This window comes from Passer domesticus, chromosome 2 (genome assembly GCF_036417665.1).
Source record: "Passer domesticus isolate bPasDom1 chromosome 2, bPasDom1.hap1, whole genome shotgun sequence".
Classification (NCBI taxonomy): domain Eukaryota; kingdom Metazoa; phylum Chordata; class Aves; order Passeriformes; family Passeridae; genus Passer; species Passer domesticus.
In genome coordinates this window covers 68376719-68392279 of record NC_087475.1, presented here as the reverse complement: position 1 = coordinate 68392279, position 15561 = coordinate 68376719, and the positions used below count along the sequence as shown (strand labels likewise).

At 41.4% G+C, this 15561-nt stretch overlaps 1 protein-coding gene and 1 long non-coding RNA gene across 6 annotated transcripts in view; one reads left to right on the top strand and one right to left on the bottom strand.

The window, feature by feature from the left end:
• The window catches only part of STARD13 (StAR related lipid transfer domain containing 13), a 293148-nt gene extending 286438 nt beyond the window's left edge, over positions 1–6710 (bottom strand). The window contains exon 1 of one of the 3 annotated variants that reach the window (XM_064409024.1): positions 6357–6710. The gene's annotated coding sequence lies outside the window, so the exon portion shown is untranslated. Of the gene's footprint in view, positions 1–5059; positions 5182–6356 lie in introns of those variants that run through there. The other 2 variants (XM_064409026.1, XM_064409025.1) reach the window with 2 other exon arrangements.
• Positions 6711–6771: 61 nt separating this feature from the next.
• On the top strand, positions 6772–14977 carry LOC135294147 (uncharacterized). Of its 3 annotated transcripts, XR_010356301.1 has the most exons (4): positions 6772–7602; positions 9458–11415; positions 11818–11921; positions 12016–14977. It is a non-coding gene; the product is annotated as an uncharacterized LOC135294147 (long non-coding RNA). The 3 variants fall into 3 exon arrangements; XR_010356300.1 differs by having other exon boundaries at positions 11818–14977; XR_010356299.1 differs by having other exon boundaries at positions 9458–11921.
• Positions 14978–15561: the final 584 nt, after the last annotated feature.

The window sequence follows — 15561 nt, the reverse complement described above, 5'->3', positions numbered from 1 at the left end:
GATGCAGGGGAACCTGAACAGAAACCTTCCTGTACAGCCAGGACAGAGACCTTCCTGTTCAGAGGCTCACTGCCTTCCCATGAGCTTTCTAAGGGTCTTGCTTTGCTTTTCATTTTTTTGGTCCTACATGAGGTTAAACCTTCCAAAGAGAGTTTTGCCACATCCAAATCCATGCCCATGTGGCAAGTGGGACAGGGAATCTGCACTGGCACACAGGAGAGCTGCCTGAGCCCTCTGCCTGTGGGTACCTGCTGTGGCTGCACAGGGGGTGGCATGAGTGGCCCAAATTTGCATTGGGTCTGGCAAACTCAGCTTGATAGATGATGTTTAATGTGCAGCCAAGCCAGGTTTTGAAAGCTAAACATGTACACACATAAATGGCTAAGATTTAACAAGTCACCTTACCACAGCAGTGAGAGATGGACAGTCCTGACATCTCTCAGCCTATTTACTTATCAGCATTTCCTTCTCAGCAGAATAGGTGTGCCATCTATTAATTCCCAGCTATATTGCATCTCACTGAACTGTCCTTTTCCTTTACTCCCAGCATGCATTTTTATCTCTGCTTTTAGTCCTGATTATGTCTGACTGTGTCCTATCAAATTTCTATTCTTGGTATTTACAGCTTGCAAATATTCATTGGTTTATTACACTACCTCTGAGACACCACTTCACCAAGGTCTATGTATATTTTCCTCAGGAATCAGTTCCTTCAGACCCCCTAGTTTTTTGCTGCTCTTTTCTGTAGAGTTTGAAGACTTTGTTTGTTTTTAAAAGACAGTGGAGGAAAGTTTGATTCTTCTTTAAAGAAGAGCAATAGCTGGATGAAATTAAACACATACTAAGGAGAGTTTCAGGCAAACTTGCATTTGAGATGGCCAGTTCTAAACTTCATACTTGTGCCCTCTTATTTGCCACATTTGTTTGGATCACAGCATTTTATGCTGCAAACCTTCACATCACTTTTGTCAAACACACAAATACAAAATTCACTGTCCTGGGTGAATTCATTGACTTGCATGAAGCCCCCTGGACAGGCAGGTACATGTGTGGGCAAACAGCTGTGTGATTGCAGTCTCTGGGTAAGACCTTCAGTGGTACCTGGGAATCCAACCCGCACCATTGCCAGAAAGGTGGGGTTTTCTGCAGCCAAAATGCAGAACCCAAGAGGAGCTTCAGCCCTGCCTGGAATACCACTCACAGGTGGCTGCTGGGTCAGTGGTCACTGAGAAGGTCACAGTGGTACCTGTCTCTGTCTCTGTATCTCCTCTGCATTACCCCAAGCCAAAGTGCAAACAGGCATCTGAGTAAAGAGAAATCTGTTGCAACACGGTGTGAGTACAACAAGTCTCTCCAACCTTTGCCACCAGACGCTGCGTGGTTGCCTTTGGCACAAATTGTACTTTACTCTGCTAAGGATCCCACTGGAATCTCATTATGCTTACTAAGACTTAGTGGGAGCTGAAGGAGAAAAAAAAAATAATCTCCAGGGAGTTTAAGTAAGGTTTGATTATTCACGGGAGCAGCAGGGGAATGGTAAAATTCTCCTGGATTTGTTGTGAGCCTCTGGCATTGCAGAGTTTGCACCAGACTGCTGTTTTCCAACCGCTCTCTGTTTTTGGATGCTCTTAAATCCAGACTGTAACTTTAGATTAGTGAAATTCTGCATAGATGATGAAGAATCAGAGGACAATTCAGGGCTGCCCTCCATCTGGTGTATTTTGAGTACTTCAAGGAATTTTGACTCCTTACAAATCCTGGAAAAAAAGTTAAATCATGCACCTTGTGTATAACTCTCTCCACCAGGAGTTGTTCCCTATAGGCTCTGTCTGCAATGCAGCAACCAGAAAGAACAAGGTCTGTAATTTTAGTTCAGGTATATTTGGGCTTATTTTTACTCACACAAGCTACAGCAAGGCTACAGATGGCACTTCAGCTGCAGTGTTTCCATTAAGGCTGATTTACTACTCAAAAGCAAACAAAAGCAACGTAAAAACCAACAAGATAAAGACAACTAAATAAGTGTTTAACAATGATATCTACTTGTCTTTGCAATAGTTTTCATGGTCTTGTGGTTTAGGCCTGTTTTATGGTCCTTTTAATTTCATGAAATGCGTGGCATGCTGTCAGTATTTTTTTCAGCTCTTGAAATAACTGATAAGCAATGTTTTATCAAAAATCTCATAGCAAGGATTTTTAAATAATACCTGAATCGAATTCAATCCTATCATGTTGCCCTAGAATGATTTCTTAAGAGTGTGAAAATGGGGAAAAACAAATTCCTTTCTAAAATTCTTCGTAACTTACACCAAGAAAAGAAAAGAACGCCTTCCAGCTGGTCTGATTAACAGCTAATATGCCATATAATGATATCAGCATAACAAATATGTTTCATTTTTCCCTAGATAATTTTAGTTAGTAGCTAGAAGTATCACCCAGGTCAGAAATTAATTTAAAAAAGAAAATTAACTGCTGAACTGCATTTCCCTCTCAGAAAGTAAGGTCAAAGGTCTGGTTTAAAAGTTAGCAGTTTTCAGCTTCATAAAACCAGCACTTTGAGGATGAATCCAAATATTCTAGACTGAACTTCTGAGAGAAACTGTTTCTATGAATCAGCTCAACCAGCTCCCATCAACAACAGAGCACTTGTGACTGCGATAGCACTGTCCACTTTTCATTAATATGCAGCTATCAGTGTGGTGAGTCACACTATAAAGCATTTAACAACTGTTCTCATAAATACCATACACCATCTGGTAACTGAATCAAAAGGCTACGTGCCAGTTTTACTTTGGGATAGAAAGGTCTGTTGTAAATTTACACCCATAGTCTCAGGGTGAACAGATATTACAAAAAATTAGCATAGAAACTTGTCATCCTACCCAAGTTCCCAAAAGTACAGCTGAGAATGAAAAAAAAAAATTATTCAGTGGGATATTTTGACATGATACTGTTTGTTCTCATTGCAAGTCAGAATTACAGGACCTGAAATTATCATTATTCATGTCAAAAGACACCAATCTTTATTTTTAAAAAAATATTCTCAGGGAAGATGTCTGCATTAAGTTTCTTACTAAATTATATTGGAATTAAATGTTCTGACATGCCCAAAATACAAAAAAAGTTTTCTTCTGAATTTGCTGCAGTGACATAAAATACTTTGATTCATAGCAATTCAGTCTGAGATTTCCACTTGGTGACAACATCGCCTCATGTCACAGGAATGCTGGCTCCTGCCATCATCAGGCTGGACACTGATTAGGTCACACAAGAAGGCCTGGAAGTCCCCGATGCAGCTCACTCAATGACAAAGCAGAGAGACTTAACAAGAGGAAGCTTTGGGCATTATCACTGCATTGGCAAACACTGCACAGTTGGAATTCAATTTCTATAAAACTCAGATAACTCAGACTGCTGAGGTTTATTGTCCTGACATAGAAGTTAAGGGCATTTTGGTCAGAAAGTGTTTGAATGCTTATAAGATGTATTAATTAGTCTAATGAAATGTACTTGTCAGAACACACTTCTGCTCTGTTACCCATACATTTTTCAGTTTCCATTTCTCAGAAATAAACCAATTATTATCTAACCCCTTTCACTGAAGCTGCCTCCAGTCAATTATAGAGTGTGAACTCTAACTGGCTGCACTCCAGAGGTTATAGTGGGAGGGAAGGAACTGTGGAGGTGATGGAGGGACCGAACGTGACTCGAATATCTCATGGGGAGCTGGAGGTGAAGATGTATTATAGTTTGTGGGCCCAAAGGAGCAGATATGCAAGAGGTAAGCAGGAACAAATCAATATGTAGAGTATAAAAATAAAATCCTACCAAATGATGTATATCTCTTTTTCTCAAGGGAATGTTAGAAAAATACTATTCAGAGGTTTCCCTGGGCACAGTTTCAGAATAAGGGATACAAACTCCCAGGGGAGGGAAACCACCTATGTGCAGGTCACTGTCCCTCTCTGGGGTAACTGTGCCCATCAAAGACCAGTGTTGCCTTCTAAATGCAAGCAGAAAACTCTACCTTCTAAATGTCCCTGTTCCTCCACCCCCACAATGTCAGCTGGCTACAGCACTATCCTGTTTCTGAGCACCAGCTTCACAAGGTACTGCACAGACATGTCTAGAGGCCTTCCACACTGCCCATACAGAAATGTTGGCTGGCACCATCAGCTTTGACCAATCTTGCAAAGCACTGGCAATAGTTTTAGAAAGGAATACTGAAGTATTGAAAACTCTCAACAAACCCTGCAAAGAAATACAAAATTGAAACAACTCCCCTCCAGTTGTGACCAACGCTCCATTGCTGGTGATAAGATCTTTCTGTAATTATAAAACTGCAGGCAGCAACACTCTTGTGTTTATTTCCTGCACTGTTTTTGATGGTTGTGCCTTTCCGATTCACTAAAGCAGCTATCTACATTCTGGCTTTTTTGACACTGGTGGCTATAGCAGTAAGAATTCATACAACGTCTAAGAGGTCATCATGTGCAACTATGAACAAGAAGGACAGCCATTTCATTCTCAGATAACTTTTGCATGGGGTAAAGCTCCCAGAAATGGAAGTGGTAGAAGAGAGAGAGAGACTATTTCTTCCCAGTCTAATCACAATGGTTATATTGAAAGCAGAAGTGAGAGAATGTGACTGGCATGAGATCTACCAAAACAGGGCCCCAACCTGTGGGGGGTACATATTTCAGCACCTCTGGAGGGCTCATACCATTATTATTTATATGCTATTATATACTATTATTCATTATCCCATTTAATGTAATGTTCCTGATTCTTAGAGCACCAGCTGATTTATCCAGCATATGCATTCTGGAAATGAATTGTATTTAAAAAAATCACTTGAACCAATTTTGTTTATGAAGTTGTGTTTCCATTCATCTCCTCCTTGATCATCTCTGTCTTAAAGCAAATGATTCACAGCAAGTTTCCTGTCATGCTTCCACACCAGTTCCGGCACAACAGAACAGCTCTCACCCTTCAAACTCCCACCTAAACTTTCCCAGGGATAGATTTTTGGCTTGGTGCTCAGGTTTCTTGAACTTACAGAGCAAGAGTAGATCTGTGGTTTGGAGTTTCATCTCTGAGTCCTGGGCTGCAGCCTGTGTGCTCCCTGAGAAGCAAAGCCCCCAGTCATGTATCTTTGTTCTTAGAGCTGAACTTCTAATGCTGTCAGAATCAAACAGAATTCAGAATTCTCGAATCTGTCTGTAACATTAAGATCTCCTTGTTCTATGAGTATAACAAAAACACTGATTGTGCCAGATCAGGCTTAGTTTCACCACCAGTGTGCATATTGTGAGAAACGCGTGTCCTTGCCATGCTCTGGGCAGAGCTGAACTACTTCTGCCTTTGATCCAAGCAATAGAAGGGAAAGTGGATGCCTTAGGAGCATTCCAGCCATAGGTTCATGCATTATGCTTGCCAAGATTGTATGGCTTTCTGCTTTTGGCACAAAATTGTGGCATGCTTTTCTCCATTTGGCAAGTGGATGCATCTTGGCAATGGAACATTTCAGGCTTGTGTGTGCTTGCAACGTGCATGGAAAACGTACTGTCCCAACACCCTACATGACTCCAGCAGGAATAATAATCCTAATTTTTTTTGTTCAGAGGACATTCTCAGGAACATATCATAAGCTCAGGGAAACGGTACTTGCATGGGACCTCTGGGGTTCACCCTGTAGCTCTATTGCCAGCACTTGGCAGTTCAGCCATGCTTTTCCTAATTGAGCTTTCAGGACCAGTTCCAAGGATAAAGATTCCACCACCACTCTCATTAGGCTTTCAAACTGTTTCCCAAACTCTGTCCTGAACCTCTCAGAATAGTCTGTGGCCATTGCCTCTTCTGCAACTGCATCATCCACTTCCAAGAAATCCTTGATTCTGTAGTATCTGTAATACCCATCAGCATAGCAGTGGGCTGCTATTTCATTACCTCCTGGTGTCCTTTTCACCCCAGACACCCCAGCATCTCCTTCATCTAATTTAGGCCCAAAGCTGAGGACTGTTCCAGATCGGTCAGTACCAAGCAGAGGGGATGCTGGCTTTGGTCCCAGCAATGGAGCTGAGGAAGCAGTATTCTTCCTCTGGGATGGAAGCTCAGGCTGGATCATATTTAACCTGGCACCTGGGTCCTTAAGTTCTTTTCAGTGGAGCCAGCTTGACTCAGTCAGTTTCCACTCCTTTCTGGTGCAGGGGTAATTCTGCCACACACACAGGACTTTGCCCTTTTCCTTGCTGAAGGGAACGTGGAATGACCTCTCAAGGCTCTCAAGGCTCTCAAGGGTCTCAAGATCATGTTGAACTGAATGACAAGAGTTGAATCCTGGCTTTTTTACTCACCTCCAACTAGTGTATTGTGGAGTTTTCTGTTAGTCATTTAGGAGACAATTTTCAGTATTTAACGTGTAGGGCTAACCAGAGACCACAACTAGAATTATGGAGGCTTCATGCCTCTGTAAAAGTGGCAAAACTGAGCTATTTTATCTTAGAAACATAGAATAGTTCAGGTTGGAAGGGACCTTTAAAAGTCATCTAGTCCAACTACCCTGCAATGAGCAGGGACATCTTCAACTAGATCAGGTTGCTCAGAGCTTGATCTAACCTGGCCTTGAATATTTCCAGGAATCCGAAGGATTTGCATTCAAGAAGAGAAACAGAAGAAAGTACATAGAGAAGAAAGTATATGAGGTAGGTTTTGTTGGTATTACATATTCAGGGACAGTCAAGGTCATAGAATCATAGAATCATAGAATGGTTTGTGTTGGAAAGGGCCTTAAAGATCATGTAGTTCCATCCTGCCAGCCATATACAGAGTCACTAGACCAGGTTGCTCAAAGCCCCATCTAATACGGCCTTGAACACTCCGCCCACAACTTCTCTGGGCAACCTGTTCCAGTGGCTCACCACCCTCATAATGAAGAATCTCTTCCTACCATCTAATCTAAACCTACTCTCTTTCAGTTTGAAGCCATTCCGCATCATCCTGTAAGAAATTTCTCTCCATCTTTCTTGTAAGCTCCCTTCAGATGCTGGAAGACCACAATTAAGTAATTCCAAAGACTTCTCTTTTCCAGGCTGAACAATCCCAATTCTCTCAGCCTTTCCCCATAGAAAAGGTGCTCCACTTCCCTAATTATCTTGGTGGCCTCCTCTGGACTTGCTCCAGCAGGGAAATCCTTCCTGAGCTGGGGCCCCTGGAGCTGGATGCAGCACAGAAAAGTGGAGTAGAGGGGCAGAATCTCCTCCCTCACTCTGCTGGCCACGCTTCTTTTGGTGCAGCCTGGGACACAATTGGCATTCTGGGATGCAATCACACACTTTACTGGCTCACATCCAGCCCCTCACTCCCCAGCACCCCCAAGTCCTTCTTGGCAGGGCTGCTCTGCATCTGTTCATCCCCCAGCCTGTGCTGGTACCAGGGCTTGCCCCAACCCACATGCAGCACCTTGCACTTGGTCTTATTGAGCCTCACGAGGTTCCCACAGGCCACTTCTCCAGCTTTTCCAGGTCCCTCTGGATAGCATCCCATCCCTCATGTGTCTCAACTGCAGTGCTCAGCTTGGTACCATCTGCAAGTTTGCTGAAGGTACACTCAGGTCATTTGAGTATTTTTGTGCATGTTTATATGCTTAATGCTGTAGCTTTTTTTTTTTTTTTTTTGTTAATTATAACCCTATCCTGAAGTGTGCAGGATGCATTAAAACTCCTGATACATTATTTGAACTTTTCAATCACATTGAACCCCTTCATTTCCAATATGCACTCAAATTTTGTTTCAACTCTATTTTCAATATTATTACTGCAGGCTGCTTTAGTCAGTATAGTAGCATTTATGGAATCCAATAGATTGTAAAATAGAATTGACCTTGTCATTAACATTGTCTCTCCTAGCAAGTAGGGAACATATTGTTCACAGCTCTTTCCAGTGTCCTCACATAAGATCACAGAAAATACAAGCAATTTTTCCTTTAGCTAGAGAGAACATTTCAAAAGAAGATGGCAAATGCTGTGACATTGGTGTTAAAATCAGACTGTGGTGGTCATAAGAATAAGAATAAGAAATTCTATTGGGTGAGAGAGAGAAAAGCTGCCTTGTTCTTAATATATCCCTTTCTATTTTCCAGAATGCTGCAACAAGCTCAAACTCTCTCTGTATTTCTTTGCAACAAAGATGTCAGTAATGGCTTCTGCAGAAAATTTTAACTGTAGAAGACCTTGTACCAAACTTGTACAAGTCAGTACTATTTCTATTTTCCATGCATATGAATGTGGTGGTGACAACAGCATTTCAACATGTGCCTCACTTCAACAAAATGATACCAAAATACTCAAGAAATGTCTAAAAGTTGGGCACACAGAATTTGTTATAAAATACAGAGCACTAAGAGGATCACTCAACATGAAAAGGAGAGAAAATTTTCAAAGAGAACCAGAAGTAACAAGCATGGGGTTTCTATATTCCAGTATGTAGCTTGAAACTGAAGCCCTCATTAGAGTACAGTTCAGAGCTCTCAGCAATGTGTTTTCTCTTGTACAGAATAATACCTGTCAGACACAGCCTATTACTTATAGTGAGGAGGATGTACAAAGATGGGGTGCTCAGAGAAATGTGGAGTGAGACATGTTCAGTTCTCACACAATGAGCAGCAATCACAGCAGCCTGCTCTGTAATCCAATTGCTCTTGTTAGCTACAAGATTGCTGCATCCTCCAGTCTCCTGAAACAGCCTCCTATCAACTCATTATAATATGACCCATCTGCTAGATTTGTAGAAAAAGGAGATGTTCCATCATCTTTAAACACAGTCCCGGAGCCACTGTCCATGTTTAATCCCTCTCTTGCTCTCTGAGATATTACCTTGCCATGATCTCTAGAGCCCTGGTACTAGGTCTGTATATACAGTAGTAAAGGACCTTTGAGATATCACAAATTCTTTTATGTGACATCCTTATAGCCAAGAATTCCTTGGAGAAATGAAAATGCATAAGTGAAAAATGCATGAAAGAAAATAGAGTCCAGCCTGTATGGATGCATATTCTGTTTTAAATGGGATGTATCACACCAGTATGTGACAAGGCCGAAGTATTTTGTTTAGGCAAGGAGTGGTGAGCTCAGCTTTAAAACAGGATGGAAAGAGATAGCTAAATCCTTAGTCTGTAGAAAACATCTTCTGGGTCTACTTCTTTCCCACTGGAAGCATTGAAGGAAGCATTCAACCCAGATTTTATGACATTTGCTCAAGAGAATGCCTTTTGATGAGGCACCAAGAAGAGATCTCACTGTATCGCAACACATTCCAATCCTGTGAGTGTGCAGCATTTAACCTTTTCTTACACAAGGGAGCACATCCCTGGAGATGCTGTTCTCACCAGGAATCTCTTCTGGTATAAGCAGGCATGCAACCACCAGCAGTGCTGCTTATCTCAGCTTGTCCTTTGTAGCAGAAGGTTGAGGCAGCCTCAGGCACCTCAAGTGTTGGCCACCAAATAATTCGCCATAAGTACAAGAGCACCACCTTGTGATCCCTGAAAGCCAGCATGCCATCTGGAGGAGGAGGATGGCAGCAGTGGGCTCCTGCCACCCCCACGACTCCTCTGTCCCTGGGACAGCCACCACCATGCAAACCTGGATGTTTTGCTGCTGCATTGCTTACTGCCTTAGCAATGTGAAAGAGCACAGAGACAAACGTAGGACAACTTACCACTGATATTTGATCTGGGGGAAGATGTGGTCCTGCTAACATTTCCTGGTGTGCATGTCTGGGAGAAGAACAACTTCTAGTGCAAGCAGTGTTATACATCCACCCAAAAGGATGTGTCAGTAGCAGCAATAAATCACCTGGCTGCAACTGCAGCCACCAACCAAATGCCCATACAGCACAACAGGATGCAAGATTTATTAAACTGGACTGCTGTACACCAGGCAAAATCCTGGGCTATGGCAACAGATTTATTTTTCTGGGTGCTAACACTGGTCAGACAGCACAGTCTTGCTCTGCATAGACGATCAGCCTTTGTCTTTTGCTCTGTCTTCAATAGGACCATTAAAATGGCCAGCCCTGAGTTACAGTTCCAGCTCTTAATGAAAAGACTGTGCTTCAGACAAAAAAGATAGCTTTTCCAATTTTTAGAAATCAGCACACACACTCAGAGATGCCTTTCATGTTATCGCTAAATTTCCATTGCTGTGGGGAATTTAAAAAAGTTTATACAAGCTGAGGATGCTTGTCTGGCAAATAAGGTGTAAAGATCATACATAAAATGCAAAACTACCTAGATGTTATCTGAAACAATATTCTGGAACAACAAAAATCTGGCATCAGAATCATGTTTGCAAAAGAAAAGTTGGCAACTTAAGAAGTCCTGAAATACTGTCCAGAAATTTTATTTTTTTTAACATATATCTGTGGTCAAATCAATGAAAAGCACTTTGGAAGTGCTGGATTAATTCAAGTCCTACTCTGGTAATTATGTTAGGAAAGTGAAGGAATCTAAAAAATCCAAAACATCACCTCCTACTCATTTACACAGAAAAATTGGAAACCATTTGAATCCTTGCCATATTATTGACACAAGATATTTTTATAAATTCAAATAATTCGATTCCAAAAGCCTTTAGGTGCCTGTGGCATAGCTCAAGCAGAATTTAGATGCCTGCATTCAAGGGAGTGAGTCACAAAAATTCTGCCTGTGGCAGGCATACCTGAAAGGCACCTAAGCTGTCATCAGTAAAGGTATTTAGGTACCCAAAGTACTTCTAATGTGTATTCCCAGAGGCCTTCTTATCTTGGATGAGATGAGTGTCTCAGCAGATATTCTGTTTCACGGTGTGTTTAGGCATTCTCTAACTATTTGGTGGGCTGCCTAGAATCCTTTGTTTATTAGGGATGGTTACACAACACCCAGCCCGTGCCAACACCACTGAGCCCAGCACAAAGCAGGGAGTTCAAGTGCCTGCTGCTATTACAAAGTCATGCAGATGAACTCCCCTGTGAAATGGTGTCCATAATTTGCTCTATGTGTAAGGTGAGGAACAGTTCCATTGCTGTAGGCATCTTCTTTTAACACTGTTATTCAAACATGAGCAGCAACTGAAGTGGCTGCAGGTTTTCAGAGCTACAAACCCCTCTCACTCAGCTGTCAGAAGCCCTGGAACAGGGAACTTCAGACTCATGTCTTGCTTCAGTATTTTCTCTGCACAGCTTCGCTTGGCACCCTGGCTGTTGTACATCCCACAGAATGGTGCCTAACTCTTCTCCTCAGCTGTATAAGATAACTAAGGTGTATCACTCAGAACTGCAGATTTCTGCCTCTGAGGTGGCACTGGAAAGTCAGGTTGGGTGTCATCATGCTGGGGTCCCTGTCTATCTGGGCTTTGGTGATCTTTCATCCTAACACATGTGAATACAAATCCAGGTTCCGGCATCCACTTTTCCAGAAATGCTAAATAAAGAAAAGACTGTCCTTATATTGCCATTCATTCCCAGAGATAGTTCTGGAGGCCTTAGTATGTATACATAGTACCAGTATATATGACATTTCATGACCAAAGGAATATTCTGAAACTTTGAGTTATTACTATTTAAAAAATAAAAAATAAAAAAAGGAACCGCTTTTGAAGGTTACCCCTTTTAAAACTAAAAGACCCTAAATGGAGCACCTTGGATCACAGCAATCTTACCAAGCATTCCTTCTGCTACACTGCAAAATGTCCTCACGAGTCTGAAATCATTACTGGGATGTTTTTAGACACTAGACAGCATGGCAGTACTCTCTGTAAATGAGAAACGTTCTAATTATAGCGAAGCAATACAGGAACTGTAATGATGAGGACCAAACCTCGTATGTCAGTATCTCAGCACTGTGGCTGGGAAGGACCAAAGGAAGTTGTAACTCTGCAGACCCAGTGAGTGTTATAAGCAGCTGAAGGAGGGAAAGAATGGCTAGTTTGTATCTGTCATCTGACCACCTTGGGACTGATAATTTTTTTTCCCTTTCAGAATTAAGATAACAGCTTCTAGAAGAATGTGACCAGAAATGTGATTAAAAATAGCACATCCATAACAGACATATTCTGAAATGTGATTAAAAATAGCATATCCATAACAAACAGCTCTTAATGTTGTGAATAAATATGTTCACATCAGTTGGCAGAATTTTTTGCTTACATGTTGTGAATAAATATGTTCACATCAGTTGGCAGAATTTTTTCTTTACATGAAGACACTTGAAAATTATTGTGCCTAAACCATAAGCCATGGAAAATGTTCCTTTGTTTAGGGCAAGAAGAGAGACACAGTAAAATGAAGGTCATTATTTCTTTAGGTATCTACTCTAGTGGTGCTGTTCCCTCTTCACAATTTTTTCCCTGTTTGCATTGGGGTATTACCCTACTATGGGCCACTCCAGTACTATCAAAACCACGCCAGTGGCAGATGTCCAGGAGCCTATTCCACCTTCTCACAAAACCCACAGTCCTGACCAGTTGCTGCTCAGGACAATCAGGCACCACACCCTCTTCCTGAGAAGGGACTGTCACCGGCCCAGGGACAGAGGTTGAAATTAAAGTTCCAGCTAACAGAGCTTCCACAGGTACTTGAAATGCTGCACTAATTGTGGCTCTGTGTGTATCTACCTCCCGGTGGCAGCTCTTTGAGCTCTGAAGGTCACGAACGCTCACAAATATTTAGCAGTAATAACCCACCAGAAATGTCAAAGCCAGGAAGTGAAATGCTGCACCCACAATTCTCTATGCATTGTATTTCACTTTCAGCAAAGCATAACAAAGCAAAGCAAATAGCCTCAGAAAAGTTCATTTAGCCAGTTAGAGAAAGATGGGATTTTTTTTTTTAGTATGATTCTGGCTTATGTATGTATCCATTTTCGCTGCCTGACCTTTTCCACATCAACCTCTGTTGCTCAGAAAATAGGCTGTCTTTTATTCATGCTGGGTTTCCACCTGACATCAAAGAGGTTTGCATATGTGGATCAAGAGATCAAAGGTGCTGATAATCCCCTGAAATCTGCTTGGTTGTGCCATTCAAATTAATACACTGGTAAGACTTAGCTTTGGTAGTTATTATATTAAAGAAAACAGTGAGTTTGGGAAGTTTTGCTATCAGGGTTTGTTGTTATTCACAGGTTTGAGACAAACTCAACTTCTAAATATCCCTAATCAGCCTAACTCTCATGTGGATTTCTCTTCTTTAGCAATTGGTGCTACCTTTAATTTCTTTTCTAAAAAGTGAAAATGCGAGCTAGGAAAAGTTTGCAGCCTGTAAACAGGCACTCTCAGTCTGTTGAGACTTGAACAGATGCACGATTCATGAACTGAAACTACATGATATAACAACTCAACCATTTATTGACTTGATGAAGCAAAGCTTGTTACTAACAATAGGCTATTCAGACCATCTCTCTTTTCTGATAAACAGGACAAGAAACAATTTGGAATTCTAGTTTTTGAAATACAGATGAACCCAGTTTAGCTCTTGCCATAGATGGAAAATATTTTCTGGTTTATTCTTCAGATAATTTTGAACTTAAAGTGGTTTTTAAAATACTTCTGCAGCTTTTCCTAGAGAAAGATATTCCAGAGCTATGGAAAAACTTGACATTAGTTCATATTCTCCATCAGCTTGCTCATTTCAAGGTTATAACAAAGTTCATCCCAAAATGATCTCAATAATTAATGGCAGTAAACAGCTGTGGTCCCAATACATGGAATAGTTCACAATGTACATGACTCATAATTAATTCATTCAATCCAAGTCCTTGAATTATCAAATGGAAAACAAGAAGCGTGGAACAAAATTGCTGCAATGTTTTAAGAGATAATCTACTTTGAAAAGTCGCAACATTCTGAATAACCTCACAATAATTTAAGATGGTCTGCAGCAACAACAAAAAGCAGTAAATGGAGATCTTGTTGCAAATTGTGTTGCAATCCATGTTAGATTCTCAGTGATGCTGGAAAAGCATGTATCTTTATATCTGAGAAACATGCATATTGAAAAGTAAATAGTTGGATGAAAACAAGTCCCAGCCAACACTGATACAAAGTTTGACCTCCTGATTTCACTAGCAAAACTGGAAAAAGTGCTGCAATCACTGCAACAGAGAAGAGCAACGCACAAAAGGTACAGCAGTTTAAGACCTGCCATGGATGTAGTTTTTTAATGCAAAGCAGACACTGAATTTTTTTGCATGATTAAGAGGCATTTGGGGAAGGACGCAGCTGCATAAATGAAGAATATTCCGCCAAATGACTCAGGAGGTCACTGCTGCAGAAACATGTTTTTATTTGGGTGGGAAGACATTATCTATTTGGTAAAAATGCATCGAGACTCTTGATTTCCATCTAATTTGGCTATATAGACACCTCAAGCATCTCCAATAGGAAGGACTGGCACATACCCATAGAAACCGTGATGTACTCCAGATTGGAGAAAATTTTATTGGGTAATCCCAGCACAAATTCACTTGAATAAATAAGCTTTCCAAGAGAACTATACAAAATTTTTTAATTTATTGGTAGTCTAACTTAATTACAAGCCTGTATATTATCCTTAAGTGGGAACTGCTTTTGTTCTTCTTGTGGTATTTGGTTGATTTTTTATGACATATCCAAACAGATGTAGAAACACGAGTGTGAGTGTCAGCATGCATCTCTAATCTAGTGGGTTGGGTGTCCTCTTGGAAATCTGCTGCCTTGGGTCCTCAGTAATGTTTCCATGTGAAAAGATGTCATCAGGAGAGGAAGACTACTTTCTCCTTCCCTCTTCCCACATTCAGTTGGCTGAGTTACTAGTCCAGGGTATGGGAAGCTTTAACTTGGCCCCCACATCCAACATGAGCTATATGTCAAGATCCTGGAAAACAAGTCCTGAAACCTTCGGGTAAATTCAGCTGAGGTGATATGAGCAGTTCCCATCCCATGAGGTTTGCCCTGCAAGGCAGAATTGCCCTGCCCTTGGATTGCCCTGCAAAGGTAGGGCTGTGGGTCGCTAAGGCTGACCCTGGCTGCCACAGGGGCAGAGGAGAGCAGGGGGTGGCCCGTGGGTGACACTGCCCCTTTCACTGCTCTGCCAGGCACTGAGGCTGCCTTGGGACCTCTGCTGTGACAAAGCCTTGGCACTGAGTGCCTAGGAAGGTATGGTTGCAAGGACACAGGAGTACACTGCCAGGCTTGCAGAATTCTGGAATTAGCTCTCTTACTTCCCAAGAGATCAGTTCTGGTGATTATCTTCTCTGCTGCTCTGGCTTTTTGATGTGGAATTGCAAAGATACTTCACATTAGGACTTGTGATATACACATTGCTTTAAACACAGCATATTATTTGTGAGATCTTGTAGTCAGACACATTTTATTAAACAAAGAATGTAGCAATTCCATTATTTGTAACTAGATATTGAAAAGAGTAGGTGGGAACCAAGGAGAACACATTTCTAATGCAGATCCTGTGTCAAATCTTATAAGATCATAAAATTCCCTAGAAGTATCTTTTCAAACCATTATTGTTTTCTGCCTTCATCAGTTCATGAAA